This window comes from Saccopteryx bilineata, chromosome 5 (genome assembly GCF_036850765.1).
Source record: "Saccopteryx bilineata isolate mSacBil1 chromosome 5, mSacBil1_pri_phased_curated, whole genome shotgun sequence".
Classification (NCBI taxonomy): Eukaryota; Metazoa; Chordata; class Mammalia; order Chiroptera; family Emballonuridae; genus Saccopteryx; species Saccopteryx bilineata.
Genome location: NC_089494.1, coordinates 131176070 through 131201210, shown reverse-complemented (window position 1 = coordinate 131201210; position 25141 = coordinate 131176070). Strand labels below are relative to the sequence as shown.

Sequence of the window (25141 nt, the reverse complement as noted above, 5' to 3'; positions counted from 1 at the left end):
TAATTATTTCTTTTTATTCTTAGTCATCCCTTTCCTGCTGGAAAAATCTTTTTCTAATTGGTTGCAAAAAAATTGGCAACAAGGGTTCTAATAAAGTTACTAAAATTTCCTAAAATTCCACTGGTTTTAGGGCTACCTTATTGGTTGTAGCATCAGCTGCTTGCTTTTTCTTGAGTTTCTATGGAATCCCCCTCTTTTGGTGCCCTGGACAGTAGATGAAGGCCACTAATTCAGGGGAGCAGGCTCCTGATTGTTGAGGTGAGGGTTTGAGTGTTACCTTTGTTAGTTCTTAAGCCTTCTCTTGATGGCCCCTGTTTGACTATTCCTGTCTTAGGTTGTTCCTGCCTTAAAGAATATTTCCTGACTCTCGAATACTTTCCTCACTGGAGCTTGGGGGTCTATGGTTTTGAATGGTCTCACAGGCTTTGCTTAAGATTTCTCATGAGAGAGCCAAGCTGGTGCTGGAGTAGGCAGATGTACCAACATCTACTTCCCAGAACCAAAGTGGATTACAAACTAATTTTAAGAACTATCATCTGGAAAAACCAACTTTGGACTAAACTAAGAGGACTCTTCAATGAAGGAACACTGAAGAAGCCACACCGAGACTGGTAGGAAAAACAGAAATGCGGAGAGGGCTGCCCAGCTCCCTGGAGCAAATGGCAGCAGAGAGACACTCGCGTGGCAGGAAGTGAGTTTAGCAGAGGGGAAAGGGTCCTGAGCCCCAGGAACAAAGCCCCAGCCTGCAGCCCCAGAGCCCAGAAGAGGTGTAAGGACAGTATTTAGCTGGAAACAAGTCAGGATACTGTTTGTGAGAAAGAGTCTGATGTCTCAGACCCAGGATCCTTCTTAAAGGGACCGCGCAGAACATCTCTCTCACAACCACTCACCCTGGGCTCATGGGGACAGGGGGAGAGAGGAGAGGACCAGAGTAACAGGAAGAGAGTGTAATCTAGGAGGCACAGGGAGAAACATTTTGGGAGATAGCCACCCTAACCCCTGGGACAAGTCACTCCCCAAAGCTGAAGTGAATATTTCCCCTGGAAACATCAATACCAGCAAAGGGAAGCAGGAGAGTAGCCAAACAAGCTCCCCCGCAGCACTCAGAGCAGAGTCGCATAGAAGGAGGGAGCTTTTGGGTCTACAGTAGTGAGTCTTAGGGTCCGAGCTGCAATGCCCCCATCCACGTGGCTGAGGGCGTGCTGGAGGGCGGGCAGCAGTGGGAGACAAAAGCGCGGTTCTGTTGGCAGGGGCAGAAGCCAGCTGGCCACCACTGGGCTCAGGTGTGAGCTCAATCTTGCCCGGCTGGGGAGAAGAAGGTGTACAAAAGTGGTCAAGCTCAGCTGCCGGCAGCCTGTAATCCAGCCTGCGGGAGAAGGTCGGGAACCCCGGAAAGGGTGGAGACCAGCCCCTGAGCAAGGGCAGAGGAGCATAGCCTTGCCCCGCCCGTGCAACCAAGGCTTGCGGTCTGACTTGGTAGCTGGCTCCTCCTGTGGGGGTGGAGCCAAAAGCCCAGAAGAGGTGGAGTTCCACTACTGAGCTGAGCTTGGGCACACAGTCCTGCCCGGCGGTAGAGCCAAGGCTAGCAGCTGTTCCTTGAGTGGGCTCCTCCTGCAAGGGCAGGGCGAAAGCCTGGAAATAGGCGGAGACCCACAGCTGATCAAAGGTGCTCGCCAGTGCCCTCAGGACCGAGCATAACGTCACACATGGGGGCGGGGCAAAGGCCAAGGCCACCAATGCTTGTGCACCCGAGTGCGTGATCACAGCCACTCCTGTGAAGAGAAAATGCAGAGGCAGAGAAATACAACACAAATAAACCAAGAGAAATCACCAGAAAAGGACCTAAGTGAATCAGATATAACCAAATTACCAGATGCAGAGTTTAAAATAATGATTGTTAGGATGCTCAAAGATATTAGAACAACCAAAAATGGCCCTTACGAAAACCTAAATAAAGAGATAACAAATATAAAAAAGGACATTGAAATAATAAAAAATAATCAGTCAGAAATGACAAATATAATATCTGAAATAAAGAATACAATGGAAGGAATTAAAAGCAGGATGGATGAAGCAGAGAATCGAATAAGTGAGTTAGAGGACATGATAAATAAAGGCACAGAAGCAGAGCAGAAAAAAGAAAAGAGACTCAAAAAGTCTGAGGAAACTCTAAGAGAGCTCTGTGACAACGTGAAGAGAAATAATATCCGCACCATAGAGGTTCCTGAAGAAGAAGAGAAAGAACAAGGGATAGAGACTTTGTTCAGACATATCTTAGCAGAAAACTTCCCCCAATTAAGGCAGGAAAACATTTCACATGTTCAGGAAGCACAGAGAACTCCATTAAGGAGAAGCCCAAAGAAACCAACACCAAGACACATCATAATTAAAATACCAAAGCTAAATGATAAAGAGAAAATATTAAAAGCTGCTAGAGAAAAAAAGACTATCACCTACAAAGGAACCCCCATAAGGATGACTTCTGACTTCTCAACAGAAACACTTGAGGCCAGAAGGGAATGGCAAGAAATATTCAAAGTAATGCAGAACAAGAACCTACAACCAAGACTACTTTATCCAGCAAGGCTATCATTTAAAATTGAAGGAGAAATAAAAAGCTTTACAGACAAAAAAACCCTCAAGGAATTCACTGCAACCAAACCAAGGCTGCAAGAAATGCTAAGGGACCTGTTGTAAACAGATCGAAGGAAAAAAAGAATATAGCAAAAGAGGAATACAGTTTTAAAGAAAAAAAATGGCAATAAACAATTACATATCAGTAATAACCTTAAATGTTAATGGATTAAATGATCCAATCAAGAGACATAGGGTAGCTGTGTAGATAAGAAAACAGGACCCATACATATACTGTCTACAAAAGACACACCTCAAATAAAAAAATGCACACAGACCGAAGATAAAAGGATAGAAAAAAAAATTTCACACAAATGGAAATGAAAAAAAAGCTGGGGTAGCAGTACTTATATCAGACAAAATGGACTTTAAAACAAAGACCATAGTTAGAGATAAAGAAGGTCACTACATAATGATAAAGGGAGCAATCCAAAAGGAAGATACAACCATTATAAATATCTACGCACCTAATATAGGAGCACCTAAATATATAAAGCAGACTTTGATGGACTTAAAGGGTGAGATGAACAGCAATAGTATAATAGTAGGGGATTTCAATACCCCATTAACATCATTAGATAGATCCTCAAGAAAGAAAATTAACAAAGAAACAGCAGACTTAAAGGACATATTAGATCAACTCGATTTAATAGATATCTTCAGAACCTTTCACCCTAAAACAGCAGAATATACATTCTTTTCAAGTGCTCATGGTACATTCTCTAGAATAGACCACATATTAGGGCACAAAAGCGGTCTCAACAAATTTAAGAAGATTGAAATCATATCGAGCACTTTCTCTGATCACAATGGCATTAAACTAGAAATCAACCACAATAGAAAAATTGAAAAACACTCAAACACTTGGAAACTAAATAGCATGTTATTAAATAACGAATGGGTTAACATTGAGATCAAAGAAGAAATTAAAAAATTTCTAGAAACAAACGATAATGAGCATACATCAACTCAAAATTTATGGGACAAAGCAAAAGCAGTCCTGAGAGGGAAGTTTATAGCACTACAGGCATATCTCAAGAAGCTAGAAAAAGCTCAAATAAACAACTTAACCCTGCATCTAAAAGAACTAGAAAAAGAACAGCAAGTAAAGCCCAGAGGTAGTAGAAGGAAGGAAATAATAAAGATCAGAGCAGAGGCCCTGGCCGGTTGGCTCAGTGGTTGAGCATCGGCATGGCGTGCGGGGGACCCGGGTTCGATTCCTGGCCAGGGCACATAGGAGAAGCGCCCATTTGTTTCTCCATCCCCCCACTCCTTTCTCTCTGTCTCTCTCTTCCCCTCCCGCAGCCAAGGCTCTATTGGAGCAAAAGATGGCCCGGGCGCTGGGGATGGCTCCTTGGCCTCTGCTCTAGGTGCTAGAGTGGCTCTGGTCACGGCAGAGCAATGCCCCAGAGGGGCAGAGCATCGCCCCCTGGTGGGCAGAGCTTCGCCCCTGGTGGGCGTGCCGGGTGGATCCCAGTCAGGCGCATGCGGGAGTCTGTCTGACTGTCTCTCCCCGTTTCCAGCTTCAGAAAAATACAAAAAAAAAAAAAAAAAGATCAGAGCAGAAATAAATGACATAAAGGCTAAAGAAACAATACAGAGGATCAATGAAACCAGGAGCTAGTTCCTTGAAAAGGTAAACAAGATCGAAGAACCTTTAACGAGACTCACCAAGAAAAAAAGAGAGAGGACTCAAATAAATAAAATTAGAAAGGAGAGTGGAGAAATAACAACTGACACCACAGAAATACAAAATATTATAAGAAAATATTATGAAGAACTGTACGCCAAAAAACTAGACAACCTAGATAAAATGGACAAATTTTTTGAATTATATAATCCTCCAAAAATCAATCTGGAAGAATCAGAAAACCTAAACAGACCAATTACAACAAATGAGATTGAAACAGCTATCAAAAAACTCCCCAAAAAGAAAAGTCCTGGCCTGATGGCTTCACAAGTGAATTCTACCAAATATTCAAAGAAAAACTAACTCCTATCTTTCTCAAGCTATTTCAAAAAATTCAAGAGGAAGGAAGACTTCCAAACTCCTTTTATGAGGCGAGCATAATTCTGATTCCAAAACCAGGCAAAGACAACACAAAAAAAGAAAATTATAGGCCAATATCCCTGATGAACTTAGATGCAAAAATCCTCAACAAAATATTAGCAAACCGGATCAAGCAATATATGAAAAAAATTATACACCATGATCAAGTGGGATTTATTCTTGGGAGGCAAGGCTGGTACAATATTCGCAAATCAATCAATGTGATTCATCACATAAAAAACAGAAAGGAGAAAAACCACATGATAATTTCAATAGATGCAGAAAAAGCATTTGATAAAATCCAGCACCCATTCATGATCAAAACTCTCAAGAAAGTGGGAACACAGGGAACATACCTCAACATGATAAAGGCCATCTATGACAAACCCATAGCCAACATCATACTCAATGGGCAAAAATTAAAACAATTCCCTTAAGATCAGGAACAAGGCAGGAGTGCCCCCTTTCACTACTCTTATTCAACATAGTTCTGGAAGTCCTAGCCACAGCAATCAGACAAGAAAAAGAAATAAAAGGCATCCAAATTGGAAAAGAAGAAGTAAAACTATCATTATTTGCAGATGACATGATATTGTATATAGAAAACCCTAAAGTCTCAGTAAAAAAACTACTAGACTTGATAAATGAATTCGGCAAGGTGGCAGGATATAAAATCAATACTCAGAAATCAGAGGCATTTTTATACACTAATAATGAACTGTCAGAAAGAGAAATCAAGGAATCAATCCCCTTTACCATTGCAACCAAAAAAATAAAGTACTTAGGAATAAATCTAATCAAGGAGATTAAAGACTTGTACTTAGAAAATTATAAAACATTGATAAAAGAAATCAGGGAAGATACGAATAAGTGGAGGCATATACCATGCTCATGGTTAGGAAGAACAAAAATCATTAAAATGTCTATATTACCCAAAGCAATTTATAAATTCAATGCAATACCGATTAAAATACCAATGACTTACTTCAAAGATATAGAACACATATTCCAAAAATTTATATGGAACCAAAAGAGAACACGAATAACCTCAGCAATCTTGAAAAGGAAGAATAAAGCAGGAGGTATCACACTTCCGGATATCAAGTTATACTATAAGGCCATTGTACTCAAAACAGCATGGTACTGGCATAAGAACAGGCACATAGATCAATTGAACAGAACAGAGAACCCAGAAATAAACCCACAGCTCTATGAACAACTGATATTTGACAAAAGAGGTAAGGGCATACAATGGAGTAAAGACAGCCTTTTCACCAAAGGTGTTAGGAAAATTGGACATTTACCTGCAAAAAAATGAAACTAGATCACCAACTTACACCACTCACAAAAATAAACTCAAAATGGATAAAAGACTTAAATGTAAGCCATGAAACCATAAGCATCTTAGAAGAAAACATAGGCAGTAAGCTCTCTGACATCTCTCGCAGCAATATATTTGCTGATTTGCCTCCATAGGCAAGTGAAATGAAAGACAGGATAAACAAATGGGACTTTATCAAACTAAAATGCTTCTGCACAGCTAAAGACAATAAGAACAGAATAAAAAGACAAACTACACAATAGGAGAATATATTTGACATTGCGTCTGATAAGGGGTTAATAACCAAAATTTATAAAGAACTTGTAAAACTTAATACCAGGAAGACAAACAATCCAATCCAAAAATGGGCAAAAGAAATGAATAGACACTTCTCCAAAGAGGACACACAGATGGCCAATAGGCATATGAAAAAATGTTCAACATCACTAATGATTAGAGAAATGCAAGTTAAAGCCACAATGAGATATCACCTCACACCAGTCAGAATGGCACTCATCAATAAAACAACACAGAATAAATGCTGGCGAGGATGTGGAGAAAAGGGAACCCTCCTTTACTGCTGGTGGGAATGCAGACTGGTGCAGCCACTGTGCAAAACAGTATGGAGATTCCTCAAGAAATTAAAAATCGAACTGCCTTTTGACCCAGCTATACCACTGTTAGGAATATACCCCAAGAACACCATAGCACTGTTTGAAAAGAAGAAATGCACCCCCATGTTTATGGCAGCATTGTTCACAATAGCAAAGATCTGGAAACAGCCCAAGTGTCTGTCAGAGGACGAGTGGATTAAAAAGCTTTGGTATAAATATACTATGGAATACTACTCAGCCATAAGAAATGATGACATAGGATCTTTTACAACAACATGGATGGGCCTTGGTAACATTATACTGAGCGAAAGAAGTAAATCAGAAAAAAACTAAGAACTATATTTTTCCATACATAGGTGGGACATAAAGATGAGACTCAGAGACATGGACAACAGTGTTGGGGTTACAGGGTGGGGGGAGAAGAGGGAGGGGGTTGGGGGAGGGGAAGGGCAGAAAGATCATGGCTTTTCAGCATTTGCCATATTCCCCCTTTAATCTATAGACAGACAGCAAATATTTACTTATGGTGTTTCCACTATAAAGACTGCTGTCTTAGGGACAAATGCTGATGAACTATTTCCTCCTTCTTCAAGAATTATATGTCAACATAGAGCTCCATGTTTCATAGGACATACTCAAGCTCACTCCATGCTCCCTGGAGCTTTAGCACAAGGGAATGCCCTTTTTTTTTTTCTCTCTCTCTCTCTTTTTTCTCTCTCTTTTTTTTGTTGTTGTTGTATTTTTTGTTTTATTTATTTATTTATTTATTTTTTGTACTTTTCTGAAGATGGAAATGGGGAGACAGTCCGACAGACACCCGCATGCGCCTGACCCAGATCCGCATGGCATGCCTACTGGGGTGGGGGGAATGCTCTGCCCCTCTGGGTTGTTGCTCTGTTGCAACCAGAGCCATTCTGGTGCCTGAGGCAGAGGCCATGGGGCCATCCTTAGTGCCCGGGGTGGCTTTGCTCTGGTGGAGCCTTGGCTGCGGGAGGGAAAGAGAGAGACAGAGAGGAAGGAGAGGGGGAGGGATAGAGAAGTAGATGGGCGCTTCTTCTGTGTGCTCTGACTGGGAATCGAACCCAGGAATCCTGCACACCAGGCCAATGCTCTACCACTGAGCCAACCGGCCAGGGCCTAGGAATGCCCTTGTTGATCAAGCTACCCAAAAGAAAATTATATGGAGCAACCATGACAGACCGAGCAAGTCAGTCTCATACTATTCATCACCAGAATGCTGCAGCCTGGTGTAAACAGTTTCAACTTTCCAGGGAAGCAGCACGGCAGATTGGGAAATCCTGTCCAAGGGGTCCTATACTGCCCCTTCATTTGGAGTTAACCCTCATGGACCCCTACCAGGACAACTTGGCAGATGGATGTTACTCATATACCTTCATTCGGCAAACAGTCGTATGTCCACATTACAGTAGATACATATTCCGGATCTATAGTAACCTCTGTCAGAACAGGAGAGGCTGCTAAACATGTTATAACTCATTGTCTGTATGCATTGTTCTATTATTGGATTTCCTAAACTGGCTAAACTGAAAATGCTCCTGCATATGGAGCAAAAGCATTTACTGTATTTTGTCATGCTTACAATCTTTAAAGTTAAGGTATTATTAAAGTGTACTCAGCAAACATTTTAACGTCAATTAAAAAAAATTTAAAAGAGGGTAGTCATATCCTGGAACTCCTATGGGTCTACAATATCATGCTTTTTACTTAAAAAAAAATTACAATTCTTTTTTTTTTTTTTTTTTTTTTTTGTATTTTTCTGAAGCTGGAAACGGGGAGAGACAGTCAGACAGACTCCCGCATGCGCCCGACCGGGATCCACCCGGCATGCCCCCCAGGGGCGAGGCTCTGCCCACCAGGGGTCGATGCTCTGCCCCTTTGGGGCGTCGCTCTGCCGCGACCAGAGCCACTCTAGCACCTGGGGCAGAGGCCAAGGAGCCATCCCCAGCACCCGGGCCATCTTTGCTCCAATGGAGCCTTGGCTGCGGGAGGGGAAGAGAGAGACAGAGAGGAAGGAGGGGGTGGGGGTGGAGAAGCAAATGGGCGTTTCTCCTATGTGCCCTGGCCGGGAATCGAACCTGGGTCCCCCGCACATCAGGCCGACGCTCTACCACTGAGCCAACTGGCCAGGGCCACAATTCTTTTGAATGCTGATGAACAGGAGACACCAAATCTTTTTCGCCTGCAAACTACTACCTTTTTTATTAGATCCAGCTAATAACACTGTTTTGTCTTTTTCCAAATAGCTCCAGATATATGGAAAAGATTTATATAGGTGGATGGGGATCCTCAAACCCCTCAGCAAGATCTTCTGAGCATGGCTTTTAAGATACCTAGAGGCAGAAAAAGCCCAATAGGATACACCCTTAAAGGCTCCAACGCCCCAAAGGGATCTCATAGGATGCCATCTGGGGCCTGCTTCAATAGTGGAAAGGAAAATTATTGAGCTAAAGCCTGCCAGGCTTACATGCCTCTGCTGTGAGGAAACAGGGACACTGGAAGGTAGGCTTCCCCCTCGCTCCTCTAAGGGAGGGTTCAGTCTCTTCCAGCCCTGCTCCAGCCACCTATGACCTAACCTTGCCCAGAATGCTGGAGTTTGCCACTGAAGGCTGAAGGTGTCCAGGGCCATCAGCCCCATCTACGACACTGTGGACGAGCCTAGGGTATTTCTTCCAAGAAGCAGGTGAACTGATCTCATTTGCACAAGGGCCACTTAACTATGTTTTGCCTGAATAGTCAGGTTTTTTATTTTTCCCTCAAAGATCTCTGTTGTGGGTGTTGATAGTCCTATTTTCTGCTGCTTTGCTTAATATATAGAGTTCCCTTTATCCCTCCTTACTCAATGCCCCACTCATATTTCAGGCTGGGACCTACTCCTAATTTAGAGCTCTCTTTCCCCCTTTTGCCAACTTCTATTATGAATCTACCTGGATACAGCTTAGGGTATCCCAAGGTTCTCTTTACCATGCCACAGTCGTAGAGCTCCAGGGAGGAGGAACCTGGTCTCATCTCTCCAGGCAGAGGAGAACAGAAGCTCCATATCCATACATGCTGCAAATGGCTTTTCCAGTCTACCTGAATCATTACCAGCTAGAAGCAGTGGTCATTGGGACTTGGACATGAGCTGCAAAGTATAGAATGGTGACAACAATTCCAGTGCCATGAGGACTTTTCCTGGATGTGGACTTTTCTGGACTCCTGCTCCCTGTGACAGCTCCTAACAGACTGAACTGAGGTTGGTTGCATTTTTCAGGCATTTGGCATGGTGATGGGGCCAACTTGGACTTGGTGAACATGTTAAGGACACTAGTCTTTTATGGATTCTTGCTGTATTGGCCAAGAGTTTGCTTAAAGGCTTTTAATCATTGTAAAAAAATATAGAAGACTGGATAAAGAAGATGTGGCACATATACACCATGGTATACTATTCAGCTAGAAGAAATGATGACATCAGATCACTTACAGCAGAATGGTGGAATCTTGATAACTGTATGCAGAGTGAAATAAGTGAATCAGAAAAAAACAAGAACTGCAGGATTCCATACATTGGTGGGACATAAAAACGAGACTAAGTGACATGGACAGGAGTGGGGTGGTTACAGGGGGTGGGGGGAGGGAAGGAGGGAGAGGGGAAGGGGGAAGGGTACAAAGAAAACTGGATAGAGGGTGACGGAGGACGATCTCTCTTTGGGTGATGGGTATGCAACAGAACTAAATGACAAGATAACCTGGAAATGTTTTCTTTGAATATATGTACCCTGATTTATTGATGTCACCCCATTAAAATAAAAATTTATATATATAAAAAAAGAATCTTTCCTGTCTTTGGCTAACCAGCCATCTTAGAGGCCAAACAGAGTTATGTGAGTGAGGGAGGAGCAATGTCACTTCTGAAATACTTAGTTTGTTTTTAGCAGATGATGTTTCTATTTTTTTCAAAAAACTTATAATACATTTTCTTTCTAATTTTGAGAGCTGAATGCTATGTAAAGGCTAAGATGATTGCCTTAATATTTTCTAGTGCCTCTGGGTCTAGAGGTGCATAGACTCTATAAGCTTTCTATAGTCTAAGAAAGCTGTGGGGTCTTCTGAGGGTCCTCAATAACTTCTGACACCTTATAAAAATTTATGGGTCTTTTTCTTAGTATCTTCCCTAATCTTGGCTAACAGAAATTTGTGGAAAGTGTCCAAAATTTCCTCTCCTGCTTGGGTGTTAGGGTCCCGCTCAGGCCAGGCAACCAGAAACATTTTCTCAAGGTGGTCTCGGTTGTCCTAAGTGAGGCGGCATATGTACAGTACAGATTCCAACAGTCCTGTTAGGGCTTGAGGCTTCCCCTGGAAAGGAGATTATGAACTTTTTAATTCTATAGGTCACTTAGGAAAAGAAAAGATTTAAACAATGTCCTATTACATCCATTCCTCAAATTCTAAAGATCCAGTTAAAATCACCAACTGAAATCACCAATACTTCATAAAATAAATCATACTCTACTTAATCATAAATCCCTTTTACATTCTAAGAAAACATACCTTATTTGTGCTGTAACTTTATGCACCCTAACAGATAATGTCTAAAGAGCTAAAGAGAAACAGATTTCTGTCCACATCCTTTAGCCTTTTTAATCTGGGCACACAACTTAAATGTTTCCTACTACCACAGTCATCTGTTTTCTCCTTTCCACCTATTATGTTGAGAATTCTACCATTAATCCGATCAATAGTAATATTTGTCACTCGGTTTGGTGACCTAACATTGAACAATAAATACTGCTTCCACAGTCCACAAAATTATGAGCAGATTGGACCTTACCCCTTTAACTGCTTCAGAAATGATAATAAGATAAACCTTTATACACTGTATAAAAAGATATTATTAATAATCATTACATATCACCTAATATTTAAACCAAGATTTCAAAATCACAGGGCTATAAAATTGAAAATAAAAAGAGAATTAACAAAAGACTCTTGAAATAACATATATTTCTAACATAGAAAATATTTTTTCCACAACAACGGATCCTTAGTACAAAAGGAAGTCTTTGTATTTGGCAGACTATACAATTTTATATGCCTTATCATTAGTACAAATTTAGTACAATTTACAATAAGAGGATTGTAAACTACTACCCCCCAATGAACCACTCATTTACTGAGAAAATAAGGAATGGTCAAAATGCACTCACTATTTTGTAGCTATCCAGTTGGCATAAGAGATGCTTTACACCATCAAATCAATATAAGGGTCGGGGTGCCTGGGATTCCTGTTGCCTAAGGGAGCAGGTGCCAGGAGCTGCATGAGGAGTCACCACTTGGCACCACTCCTTGAAGCATAAGTAAGCTCAGCGGAGGCCCTGAACACTATGGAGGCGGCACTATTATTGATGCCACGTTTTTCCTTTTTTTTTTTTTTTCTTTTTGCAGACATGGCTTCTTTCTCTACCTCTTCTCCGAAGACATTAGCAAAAACAATGGCCCTCCCTAGGCAGAAATGTAATCCAATCTGCCACTTACAATCAACTGCCCTGCTCTGAGGGCAAGTACACACATGGCTGCCCAGCTCTATTTTTAACAATAAAAGTAGAAAACTCAAAAAACACAAATTTTAAAAACTCATTTCCCAACAGTGGGCTATTCTAGTTCACACGAGGTCCTCAATTTCCCCAGGGACATAGTAACTGTAAAGCCAGTAGCCACAGCCACCATCACAGCCACCTTGCCAATGCAGGTTTGCATTTGATTTGAGCAGATGGTAATGAAACAATGAAGCCAAGAACTGGTGGGCCATTAGCTTTAATCCTAGCTTGCACCTGGCGGGCAAGAAATACACACAGTGGGAAAACACTTCCCTTTCCATTCAGGCTCCTAAAGTCACTGACTCATCTGAGTTTTCTAGAATCAAAGGTTTCTTCCTCACCAGGCTTATTCATCTTTGTTCCCCATCTCCTTCTCTCTACACAAACTCTGCAGAAACTGGCTTCTCCTTCAGCACTCCACCATCTTGGCTGCTTCTCCTCTCCTCCAAGTGGCCTTTCTCTGCTCTCCTCTCTAATGCTAATCTCAGGAACAGAGAGAGAGCAAGCTCCCGGTCTACCCCATTTTATAGTGTAGAAATCAAAACCTTTAATCCAATATACATCAAAGAAGTCTCTGATACAAAGTCACTTAGGGTGGGAAAGGCTTAGTCTTAAAACCATGCCTTAGGGTATAACAACCCTGCCTGCTTACAGCCTATCCCCCACACCCAATGCAAACTATAAGCTAGCAAACCTATACATCACTAGAAAGCCCGGCGGTCATACGAAATGACCACTGTTCTAGATATTATAAATTGTAATTAAAATGATTTGTGCAAAGGTGTCTGCTAATTCAAACTGAATTACCCAGGGCAGGCGGCGAGGATGCCCCTTTGCTTAGTGCCCCACGGGGGGTTTCTCCCTTCTACTTGCTTAATTGCTTAAAGTAGAGTGCAATGAAGGAAACCACTGGCAGTATATTTCTTAAGAGCCACCGCTAGCTCAATAAATAAAGGTGATTTAAATAATAAAATGTTAATTCACATGTCAAAGATCTCTTTGTACACAACATTTCTTGTGTAGATCTTTCCATCATTTTTAAGCTTGCCTTGCAGAGGACCATCAATTATTTTTAATTTTACATCCGTTCTTTCACGAACTCTTGAACAGGCAACATAAAGTTGACCATGTCCAATTGCAACATTGAGAAAATCCTTTCTTGCCACGGTCAAATCGATTAGTTTCTAACTTGAAGTTTAAGGACTGACAGTGTTCACATTTAATATTCATGTCACCAGAGGAATGCTCAAAAATTAAAGTTTCTCTGTTTGAAACTGTTTTAATCCTTTTTGCGTTTCAGTCAGCATTACTCTGTCGTTTTTTTGCATTTCTCTCCTGCCTTTTTCAAGAGACTCATTTTGTCGAGACAGGCTTTTTTGTCTTGCATCTGAGGCAAGCCTTGTTTCTTTATGATCATCAGTCTCATTTTGCTGAGAAAGACGCATTTGCTCTGCAACTGAAGCAAGCCTTGTCTTTCTCTGCTCAGTGGTTTCTTTTTGTCGAGAAAGCCGTTTTTGTGCAGCTTTAGCTCCTTTTCTCTCCTCTTCAGTGCTGTATTTTCTAGGAGGCATTCTTAAAAGAAATTACGTTAAGACATAGTTTTTATGTAAAACAGATGATTGCCAATGCAAACAAATGTTCACCTTCCCCCTGACCCGCTCAATTTGTGTTCAGCCGTGGCAACTTCACCCCATTGGCTAGTACAGTTACGCAAGCAACCAATAAGCTATCGGCGACAAACAGACACTTAAGCCGCATATAATAAAGATATTTACAAATTTATTTGACCAACAGTAACCCTGTAATTCCCTGAGAACCTTTTCTTACAATTCTTGACCATCATGGCTAAAGCAGTGGGTTTCCCCTGTGAACCTCATGCCTTCTACATCAGACAACAATTATGCCACACAAAGGAATTGGGGAAGGGTAGGGGAAATTTGGAGGTGACGCAACACTTGCTTTGGTCCTGTGGGAGAGAGTTGGAACCCTCTCCTAGTGTCAGTCTCGTTCACTCCACACTCATTCTCTTCCACACAACTTCTTACACACCAGTGGAGGGCGACAAGTCACTGTTCCTAACCATGGAGGGCCTATGTGACTTTCATGTCTTAGAGAGGGGAAGGGGAGAGGCAGCCGGAGGTTCTTTCCTTGATAATCCCATTATCCATAATCCTATATCACTCATGATTCCATTACTCATTCTCCTTCCTGGAGCTTCAGTTCATTTCAAGGAATTAATAACCAGCAAGGTCCACACCTGTATTTTGTTATTTTCCAAACATTTCCGTCTGCCCTTGTTCCCTTTTCTTTCTCTAAGATTCTTCTAAAAAAAGTTCTAATCTTTTCTACTCTATATTTCCTCCAGTGCTCTCTTAGGTCTTTAGTTAGTTTTGGCTTTAAGTAATAGAATATTTCTATGAATTTTGCTTTGCTATTATGCTTTTATATATAATTTTTGGGTTTTAGGACGGTTATCTCAGAGTTGCCTTTCAAAAGTGACAACCATCTGCTTAGTCCACCTTGGGATATTTATTCTCTGTAGTATAGGCTGGTCAGTACAAATCCCTGACTAGGTCAGACCTGGAGATGGAAGAGGTTTCCTTCAGCTTCTGACAGATGGCCACTAAACCATATGGAGTTTATAAATTTTCCTTCACTTCTGCCCTCTAGTTTTAAGCCATAAATTTCCAATTGAAATTGCTTCTTTAAGGCTAAATGCCTCACACAAGAGGAGAGATAGGAGCTAACAGAGAAAGCAATTTCCTCTGGGGAAAAGTCAGGCAGAGAGCCCTGAAACAAGAGGTCTTGGATCCAAGAAAAGAAATCTAGCAAGTCCGAGGAAGGTGGCTCGAACCAGAAAATGTCACGGGAGATTTCTCTGACGAACAAAAGAAACTTCAGAACAATTTACCATGTATATTATATATTAACACGTGACCTTTTAGACAGTGTCTGACAAACAAGATAAACAAAGGACAGGGGGTGCCCCATGAGGAGCCACTCAGGTGCTTGCCTGGCAGTGCCCCCATAGGAGTTTAGGCATCTCATAGCATTGGTGGAGCCACAGATTGGAAACTCAGGTGCAGGCACCAGAGATTCCCATTCACACACCAATCACTCAGGGATTTTTAGACAGAAACAATAAGAGCAAAGAGTGAGATCTCGGCATAGACAGAGAACTCAGATATGTCCTGCGAAGCCTGAGGCAGGACTTACTCAGTCCCCACTACTGTCTTCCCTGAGAAAACAAACAGATGTGTCTCAGGAAGTCCGAGGCAGGACTTAACTCTCTGCCAACGTCTTGGCCCTGGAGAGCCTATTGTGTAAGTCTGATAGCATCTAATCCTTTTTTGTAATAGCTCCAGATTGACTAGTCACAAACAGAAAAGCTAGAATTCAAAACAGACAGAAAGCTAGAATTCAGTAAAGCAAAAGATTTGCCTTACTTACTTCCAGAGATCAGAATTTACACTCCTTGATTTCTCTGTCAAATTGTCAAATTTTAGGGACTGGGGGTGTCTGCTGAGAAGCTTCTGAGACAAACAGGAAAACTGGAGCCCTGGAACGTCTCAGGGAGTGTCCCTCCTAGAGATCCAGCGGGGTCAGGCAACCTTCTGGATCCAGGTGGTCCGTGTCTCTACCCGGTGACACGGAACACTGGAATCTTGCTGGAACCTCCAGATGTTGTAATGTAACCTGTGAGTTCCACGAAAACATCAAGTCTAGATGAATTTTTGAGGAGTTTATTAATTAGCCAGCTAGCTACATGGGTGTATGGCCAGTAGCCATGGCCACTATCACAGCTGTCTGGCCCGTGCAGGTTTCCATGTGATTCAGACAGACAGTAATGAAACAACAGAGCCAAGAACTGGTGGGCCGTTACCTTTAATCTTAGCTTGCACTCGGCAGGCAAGAAATAAACACAGTGGGATAACACTTCCCTTTCCATTCAGGGCTCCCAAATCCACTGACTTATCTGAGTATTCCTAGAATCAAAGCTTTCTACCTCACTAGCCTTATTCACCTCTGTTCCCCATCTCCTTTTCTCTGTACAAACTGGCTTCTCCTTCAGCACTCTGCCATCTTGGCTGCTTCTCCTCTGCAATGCTAATTTCAGAAACAGAGAGAGAGAGAGAGAGAGAGAGAGAGAGAGAGAGAGAGAGAGAACGCCCCCAGTCTGCCCCATTTTGTAGTGTAGAAATCAAAACCTTTAAGCCAATATACAAGTAAGGAAGTCTCTGATACAAAGTCACTTATCTGAGGCATAAATGGGATTCCTCATATGAGTGCACCACCCCACATCATGCAACAGTCAAGGGTGCGTGGAAAAGCTTAGTGTTGAGAAGATCTTAGGATTAAAGGGGTAGGAAAGGCTTAGTCTTAAAACTAAGCCTTAGGCTATAAAGACCCTGCCTGCTTACAGCCTGTCCCCCACACCCAATGCAAACTATAAGCTAGCAAACATATACATCATATTTGCAAACTTATTTGACCTACAACGGGGCACAATCCCAAATCATGTAGGCCCTAATACAGTTCTGAGACTACTTTTATACAAAATCAAGTACTGGTTGGGGTGGGTAAGTAGGGCCTTGTGATTTCTTTGTCCAGAGGTATGTTATTCTCATGACTTTAGGGTGAGTCTGAGTATAGAAATTCTAGATTAAGGTACACAAACATTGTTTTCTAAGGTTTTTAGATGAATTCTATCTTCTTTGCTCTGTGTGGCAAGTGGCCCAGGCACCCTTTCAGAGAATTCTAGGAATCCGCTAAACTATGACTAGATGATCCAGTTGCCCTTGTAAGCCAGGAAGCTCCTGCATTCTTCTCTTTCCTTTCTCCACAGAGAGAAGGGGGTAAGAGGCCTGGCATTTCCTCTTTAAAATGGCGTTGCTAATGCTAAGTTTTACAGTTTCTTGGCACCTTATCACAGCCTCAACACCCTTGATGCTCAGATCTGAGACATAAGGCATGGTGTGAAGCACAGGTAGTTAGATGAGATGCTGCTATATATTAAATTCTGGTGGCCCACCCCCCTCCAAATTCATATGTCAAAACCCTAACCCACTGATGTGATGGTCTTAGGAGGCAGGGCCATTGGGAGGTAATTAAAATTAGATGAGGTCATGAGGACAGAACCCCCCTGATCGGAACTGCTGCCTGTGTAAGACTCAAGGGAGCATTCTTCTCTCTGCTCTCTGCTATAGGAACACACAGCAAGAAGTCAGAGGTCTGCCTTTGAACAAGGGCTCCCACAAAAACTCTCCCATGCTGGTACCCTGAGTTTGGATTTCCAGCTTCCAGGACTCTGGGAAACGAAGTTCTGTTGTTCACAAGTCATCCAGTGTTTGGTATTCTGTTCCGGCATCCTGAGCTGACTGAGACGAGTGCCGTAAATGGGAATGCACGTGGGAAGTCTTCGTGAGGGAAGTCCGGGTCCCTCTCTTTTGTGCCCCTTGCCCATCAGAAACTAGAATTTTATTCTTTTTTGGAGAAATTGAACCTGACAGGTTGTGGATTTCAGGATATCAGACAAAGATATAGAGGGTGGAGAAAAGGCTTGGGAATAAAAGAGTTTTAAGTGAACATATTTGTAATGAGTGATAGGCTCAAATACCCCTCCCCCCACTCTGCTTCCATAGTATTGGTAGCCAGGCTAATGTTCTCAGTGCAGAATTTCGGGTGATGGGTGATTCTTCTAAGGGAGACTTTGAGGGCCCCAGAGAAGTGCTTGCATGTACTGACACTGGGAATGCTTCCCTTAAAAAGTCTGTATGGCCATTTCTTTCTTTTAGATAAGTGATTTTCAACTTTTTTCATCTAATTACTAAAGTTCTTTGGCACACCAATATATTATATATATATTTGCAGAGCTGACAAAAAATATGGGTATAATTTTGGCTGATTTAGAAAAATGTGGAATAATAATAGTAATTACCCTTTTTGCTCCAAAGTGATTTTTTTTTTATAAAAAATCAGGTGCTTATACTTATGTGTAAAAATTTCTGGCACCAAAACTAAATAAGATGCAAACTTATTATGCAACAAGACCAATAAAATGTCTTTATTATAAAACTGTATAGTTATGGTTCAAGAAGGCATTCACACTGGATGGCTATTGATATGTTGGCTGTTATCATGTTTTATTTGACAGTCTGAGGGAAAAGAGGTCAGTGCTCCTGACTAGACAGTCAGGTATTGCATGTTTTAAGCATTCTTGCAGCACACCAGTTGAAACTCGCTGTTCTAGAGTAAAGCCCACTAGTTTGTTATGTCTTCCATCACTCATGTTTAGTGAGGCCCAATCAGGGTTTGTTTTTTTTTTTTTTACAGAGACAGAGAGAGAGTCCGAGAGAGGGATAGATAGGGACAGACAGACAGGAATGTAGAGAGATGAGAAGCATCAATTATCAGTTTTTCTTTGCAACACCTTAGTTGTTCATTGATTGCTTTCTCATATGTGCTTTGATCGTGAGCCTTCAGCAGACCGAGTAACCTCTTGCTCAAGCCAGCGACCTTGGGTCCAAGCTGGTGAGCTTTGCTCAAACCAGATGAGCCCATGCTCAAGCTGGCGATCTCAGGGTCTCGACCCTGGGTCCTCCACATCCCAGTCTGATGCTCTATCCACTGTGTCAGCACCTGGTCAGGCTAATCAGGTTTTTCACCTTTAAATCTGAGTAAGTACTAAAGCCTTACAAGCATGTAAGGAAAACCTCCGTTATGAAACACAGGAAGAAGAAAATAGAGATGATGCAGGGAATAACAACAACAAAAAAAGTAAAAAAATCAAACACATTTGCAATTAATATACTTGCAAGATAAGAGATATTGTATCCACAAAACTAAAATGCATTGCTAATAAACAGGGAATAAGATACACACCAAAAGTACAGGCAACAAAAGGGAAAATAAATTAATTGAATTAAACTTCATCAAAATGTTTGTACATCAAAGGACACTTTCAGAGATTGTAAAAAACAACCCACAGAATGGGAAAAATATTTTCAAATCATAAATCTGATAAGCAGCAACAGCCAGAATATATAAAGAACTCATAAAAATGTAACAACAACCAAAAAATCACAACAACCCAGTTTAAAAATGGGCAAAGTATTTTAATAGGCATTTCTTCAAAGAAGGCATATCACTGAGCAATGAGCACATGGGAAGTTGTCAACACACCAACACGGGAAATACAAATCAAAACCACATGAGATAACATCTTATACCCTTTAGAATGACTTTTTTTTTTAAGTCAGAAAATTACAAGCGTTGGGTAGGATGTGGAAAAATTAGAACTCTTCTGCATTTAAGAAGGAAAAATCATGCAGCCACTGTGGAAAATATTAAAGCAGTTCCCTCCAAATTAAACAGAATTACTGTATGATACAGAAATTCCAGTTTGGAGTATGTGACACCCCATTAAAAACAAGGATATGAACATGTTTGTACACCAATGTGTTTCAAGATACTTGTACATCAATGCTCATAGCAGCATATTCACAGTAGCTGAAAGGTGAAAGCTATCCAAATATCCATCAACTGATAAAGCAGATAAAAAAAATGTGGTCCCTACATGCAATGGAATATTATTTATTCTTAAAAAGGAATAAAATTCTGATCCATGCTACTGCACATATATAACCTTGAAAACATTATGCTAGGCAGACACAAAGGGATAAATATTATGTGATTCCATTTGCATGAGGGACTCAAAGTAGTCAAATCCATAGACACCAAAAGTAGGATGGTGGTTCCCTGGGCCTGCTGGCAGATGGTGTAAAGGGTGAATGGGGAGTCATTGTCTGATGGTTTCAGAATGGGGTGATGAAAATGTCCTGGAAATGGATAGCGGTGGTGGCTGTTCAACGTTGTAACTGTACTTAATGCTATTGAAGTGTACACTCAAAAATGGTTAAAATGGGAAATGTTTGCGTTATGTGTATTTTACTATAATTTATTTAAAAGAAAGCAATTATCAGAGTACATAAAAGAGAACATGGAAATTAAAGTGAGGATATCTCCTTTTTAAACATTGTATTAGAAAAATTAGAAGATACGAAAATATTTTGGTGGAGGGAGATAAAAGGACAAAGGAGACCTAAAAGATACACTGAATCAGGAAGGTGAACATCTGACTGACAGGATTTCCAGAAACAGAAAGTAGAACAAGCAGAGTACACAGAATCATTCAAGCAAGAACATAAGAAAACGTCTCAGAACCCGGGGACATGAGGTCTAGACCAAGAGGGTGATGGTGTGCTCAGAACAAGACATAGAGTACTAATGAGGAAGGAGGGGCAGGCCCCCTCTTCCCTGAGAAAGAAGCAACAAAAAGAATACAAGGAAAGGGAACCAGTGGGGGTAACCAAGTCAGCCAGTGATAAATTAACTGTATCTCATAGTTACAATACAAAGCAAGAATAGCAGGACTTGTATGGCCAGTGTTCTAGAAACTCCTTCCCCCTTGCTAACCCCACCAAAACTTTCCCTTCCCTTTCTTTGAGTCCTGGGAAACCTTAAACAAAGAAATCACATGCCCATTGCTTAGATACTGCAAAGGTATATAACCTGTAAGAAAATCAACTTCGGGGAGCCTGTGTTTTGGAGGTACAAGCATCACATGCTCCACTGGCTTTAATAAATCCTACTTCCTTCATCAAGTTGTCTGGGCATTTTTGTCCTCCTTTGATTCCTGCAATACTAAAGGCTGTTTCATATAGAAGCAGAGCGTCATGGTGCTTGGGGTAACAAAATGGCCCCCAAAGATCTCAGGAAATGGGACACGTACAAAGGACTGGGCATGTGGGTGGCACTGGACTTCTCAGAGGTAACACAGTAAACCAAAGGCAATGAGTCTGGTCTTCAATGAGTCTAGTGATCATTAGGATTCTTCTGGTACTCCAGCTGCAGTCTGTGTTGAATTCTTGTGAGATTATTTTTGTTCCCCAGGGCCCTGCTTGGTATACAAGTCAGACTAAGACACAATTTTTGCTACTATAAAACACTATTTTAAATTGATTTTAATTTATTGTGTTTACATAGATTCTAGTGTTGCCCCAAATGCATCCTCCCTCCCCCATATTTCCCTCAACATCTCCTTTGCCCCCCTTCCCATAGCACCCTCCCCCCTTCCCTTCAGGTTTATCCCATCCTATCATCCCCTTTCCCTCTGTTCTCTTTTCCTCTGGTCCCTTTGATCCCTCCTCTGTCTCAATTCCGTTCCTCAGTTCACATTGTTCATTGGATTCCTCAAATGAGTGAGGTCATATGATATTTTTCTTTCTCTGCCTAGCTTATTTCACTTAACATAATAGTTTCCAGGTCCATCCATGTTGTTGCAAAAGATAAGATTTCCTTCTTTTTCATGGCCCCATAGTATTCCATTGTGTATATGTATCACAGCTTTTTAATCCAATCGTCCACCGATGAACACTTGGGCTGTTTTCAGATCTTCGCTCTCCTGAAGCAAAATTAGATATAAAACACTTTTTAAAAGCAAATTTAGCTAATTTGGTGTTTTGTTTTGTTTTGTTTTAGTTTCACTTTTTTTGGAGTATAATGAGCATATAAAATTGTAAGCTATTTAAAGTGCACATTGTGGTGATTCAATAGATGTATGCCTTGTGGTCACCTAGGACAGCGTTAGAGAGGTCTGGTTTTGGAGGAGGAACTCAGCAAAGGGAAGTGACTGAGCCCCTTTAGCTATTCTCATTTTAAAAAATATATTTTTGTACAGAAAATTAAATTTAACAGGGTGCCATTGATCAGTAAGAGTACATAGGTTTGGGGTCAAGTTCTCTACAACATTTGAACTGTTGACTATGCTCTGTACCTATCACCCACAGTCAGATCACTCTCCATCAACACATACTCCACTCTTGTTTCTGAGCCCGTGTCCTGGACCCTGTGCCGTCTTGCCCCTTGGTTTATCCTCTCATTGGGGTAGGAGCACATTCTCCAGTAGCTTCTGAGGGAAATGGAGAATTTGAGTACTACACGTCAGCAGATGTCTTCCTTCTACACCTAAATTTATAGGACAATAAATGATTTAGGAAACAGAGGACCCAAAAGGAAAAGAGGCTAAGGATGACAGGTGCACAGTTAGGCAAGGTGAGGGGACCCCAGGTCCCATCCAAACAGGATGGGGAAATATGGATGGGAAGGAGGCATTTATTAGTATATGAGAGAGAAAAATTCATATAACTATGACCAAATTATTGGAATATTTGGAAAGAAACCGGGAGATACACAAAGAAAACCAACAAAACAAATTCAAAGGAGTAATTACACTGTTCACAAAAATTAGGGGATATTTTTAAGTGAAGCGATAAAAAAAGAAGCATTTGAATTTTCTCTATTATACAAGAACATCAGAAAAGCAAACAAATCAAAGAAAGTTGTTTGACTATGCAAATGAGATGCAAACTCAATGATCATGATTGAATAACAAGTGACATATCGCTGGGGTGAACAGAAGCATGTCAAACTGGACAGTTCAGTAGGGTGTATGGTCTCCCAAGACTGCCAAACATACTGACAGCCATGGGGCAGGACAGGGTCAGACTGTCCAGCAGTTCCTGTGGGATCCTCTGCCACTCTTGCTCCAGGGCAACCTCCAGCTCAAGAAGTGTTGTGGGAGGCACTGGACGGTTTGCCGGACATCTTTCCAGTGTAACCCAAGCATGTTCAATGGGATTCAGGTCTGGAGAATGTGAGGGGCCAGTTCATTCGTTTGATTCCTGCCTCCTGAAGCATGTTGTAGATGAGATGTGCACAGTGGGATCTGGCATTATTGTCCATGAAAAGAAAGTTGTTTCCAACTGCTCCAGTATAAGTTACCACTATAGGGTGCAGGACCTCATCTCAATATCTGACAGCAGTTAGTGATCCGTTTCTGATGACGTGGAGGTCAGTACGACCACCAGTGCAGATGCCAGCCCAAACCATGATTCCACCACCACTGAAGGAGTCCCTTTCTCACATAGAATGTGGATTCTCCCGTGTTCCTTGTTCACACCAGATCAGGACACAATGATTGTCAGGCTGCAGACTGAACCGTGCCTCATCAGAGAAGAGGACAGTTAACCACTCATCATGGTTTCAATGACGACGCTTATCAACCCACCTTCTACGGGTTCTGCAGTGTTCAGCAGATAATGAATGCATACCATTGGTCACCGGGCATGCAGTCCAACACAATGGAGCCAATTTCATGTGGTTTGGGTGCATATTTGTCATCTAGTGGCAGCAAGAATCTATCCCTGCAACTCTGTTGCATTGCTGCTCCTGTTCCTTTTTGCCAATAAAGTCAAGTAGTGGTCATCTCTTGCTGCTGTGGTGGATGGGCAACCCTGCCCTCGTCTTCTTTGTACCGTGCCAGTCTCTTGAAAGCGATTCCACAGTCTGCTAATCATGCTTTGGGGATCTTCCAATTGCTGTTGTCACTGTCGTCTGTGTTTGACCAGCTTCAAGACGTCCTATGGCTCTCCAGGCTTCTCATTTCAGGCTAATCGTGTTGCAGGGGCATTGCAAGGGCTGGGAAATTGCAGGATGTGCACTTTCAAAATCAAGGAACATGCAGATACTCCAGTACTTTCAGCCTTTTGTACAGTGCATTTTCACCAATGAAATAAAAGTCAGTATTGCATCTCATTTGCATAATCTAACAACTTTCTTTGACTGTCATTTGCTTTTGCTTTTCTGATGTTCTTGTTTAATAAAAAAAATCAAATGCTTCTTTTTCTTCTTGCTTCATATTCATTTTGAAATATCCCCTAATTTTTGTGAGCAGTGTATTAACCCCAGGAAAAAATTATGTAGAACAGGAAAACAGGAGTATTGACCTGTGTGTTAACGGGTTCAGTAGAGAATTATAATTGTACAATTATATTTGTACAATATATCATTTGTACAATATATAATTGTACAGTTGTACACAGACTATTGATATAACTAAAATTGTGATATACCTATGATGGGAGGGAAGAGGAAGGCAGGAGTGATGGGGAACTAAGAGAGGTAAGTTCTTATGTGGCCTGGTGGGATGGTAACAATTATTGCCTAAAACTACCAAATTAAGAATTAGAAACAGCAATGTGTTATTTAGAAATGTGGCTGTAAAAACTTGAGGGAATTGCTGAAAGGGCTAATTATAGTCACCTCCAGGGACCACACCTTTTGTCAGGACTGAAGAGGCAGAATACTGCCTTCTAGAATGCTTTAAGAAAAAATAAAACCATATACAATGCAAATACCTGTGTTTGATAAAAATACAAAACAAACCAAAAAAAGTATTCTCAGTTTATCAACATTTATGAAATAAAACTTTCTTGAAAAAAATCAGGTTATGAGTAAGATTTGTGTACTGTATTAAAATCAGAGCCACACTTGTGCAGGAGGTGCCTCCAGATGACTTCCACAGACTGCTCTTGGTATGGAGGTGACTCCCAGGGGCTCTGCGGTGCACTGGTGACTGTCACAGTGCCCTTAGCCATTCATTTTGGGAAGTTGAAAGTTGTATCATCTGTGTTATTCTCTCCCCACACCCCTGCTCACTTTTCACTCCTCGTGGTACATGATCTCATGGGGTAGCTCTGGCTCATTGTGCAGGAGCTTGACTATTGAGGGGACCAAGCCTATTTCTTTTTTCTTTATTTTTATTTATTTATTCATTTTTAGAAAGGAGAGAGAGAGAGACAGAGAGAGAGAAGGGGGGGAGGAGCAGGAAGCATCAACTTCCATATGTGCATTGACCAGGCAAGCCCAGGGTTTCGAACCGGCGACCTCAGCATTTCCAGGTCGACACTTTATCCACTGTGCCACCACAGGTCAGGCACCAAGCCTATTTCAAGGATGGCACCCAGTGCCTGACAATTCTGACTGCAAGCATTTGGAGAGCAAAGACTTTGAAAAGCTGGATGGACCT

The 25141-nt window shown here is 41.5% G+C and overlaps 1 long non-coding RNA gene and 1 other non-coding gene across 2 annotated transcripts in view; one reads left to right on the top strand and one right to left on the bottom strand.

Annotated features, from left to right (window-relative positions):
- LOC136306726 (uncharacterized) overlaps positions 1–25141 on the top strand; it is a 146856-nt gene that overhangs the window by 22422 nt on the left and 99293 nt on the right. The gene's annotated exons all lie outside the window — the stretch shown is intronic.
- TRNAI-GAU (transfer RNA isoleucine (anticodon GAU)) lies at positions 8695–8770 on the bottom strand. Its single transcript has one exon. It is a non-coding gene; the product is annotated as a tRNA-Ile (tRNA).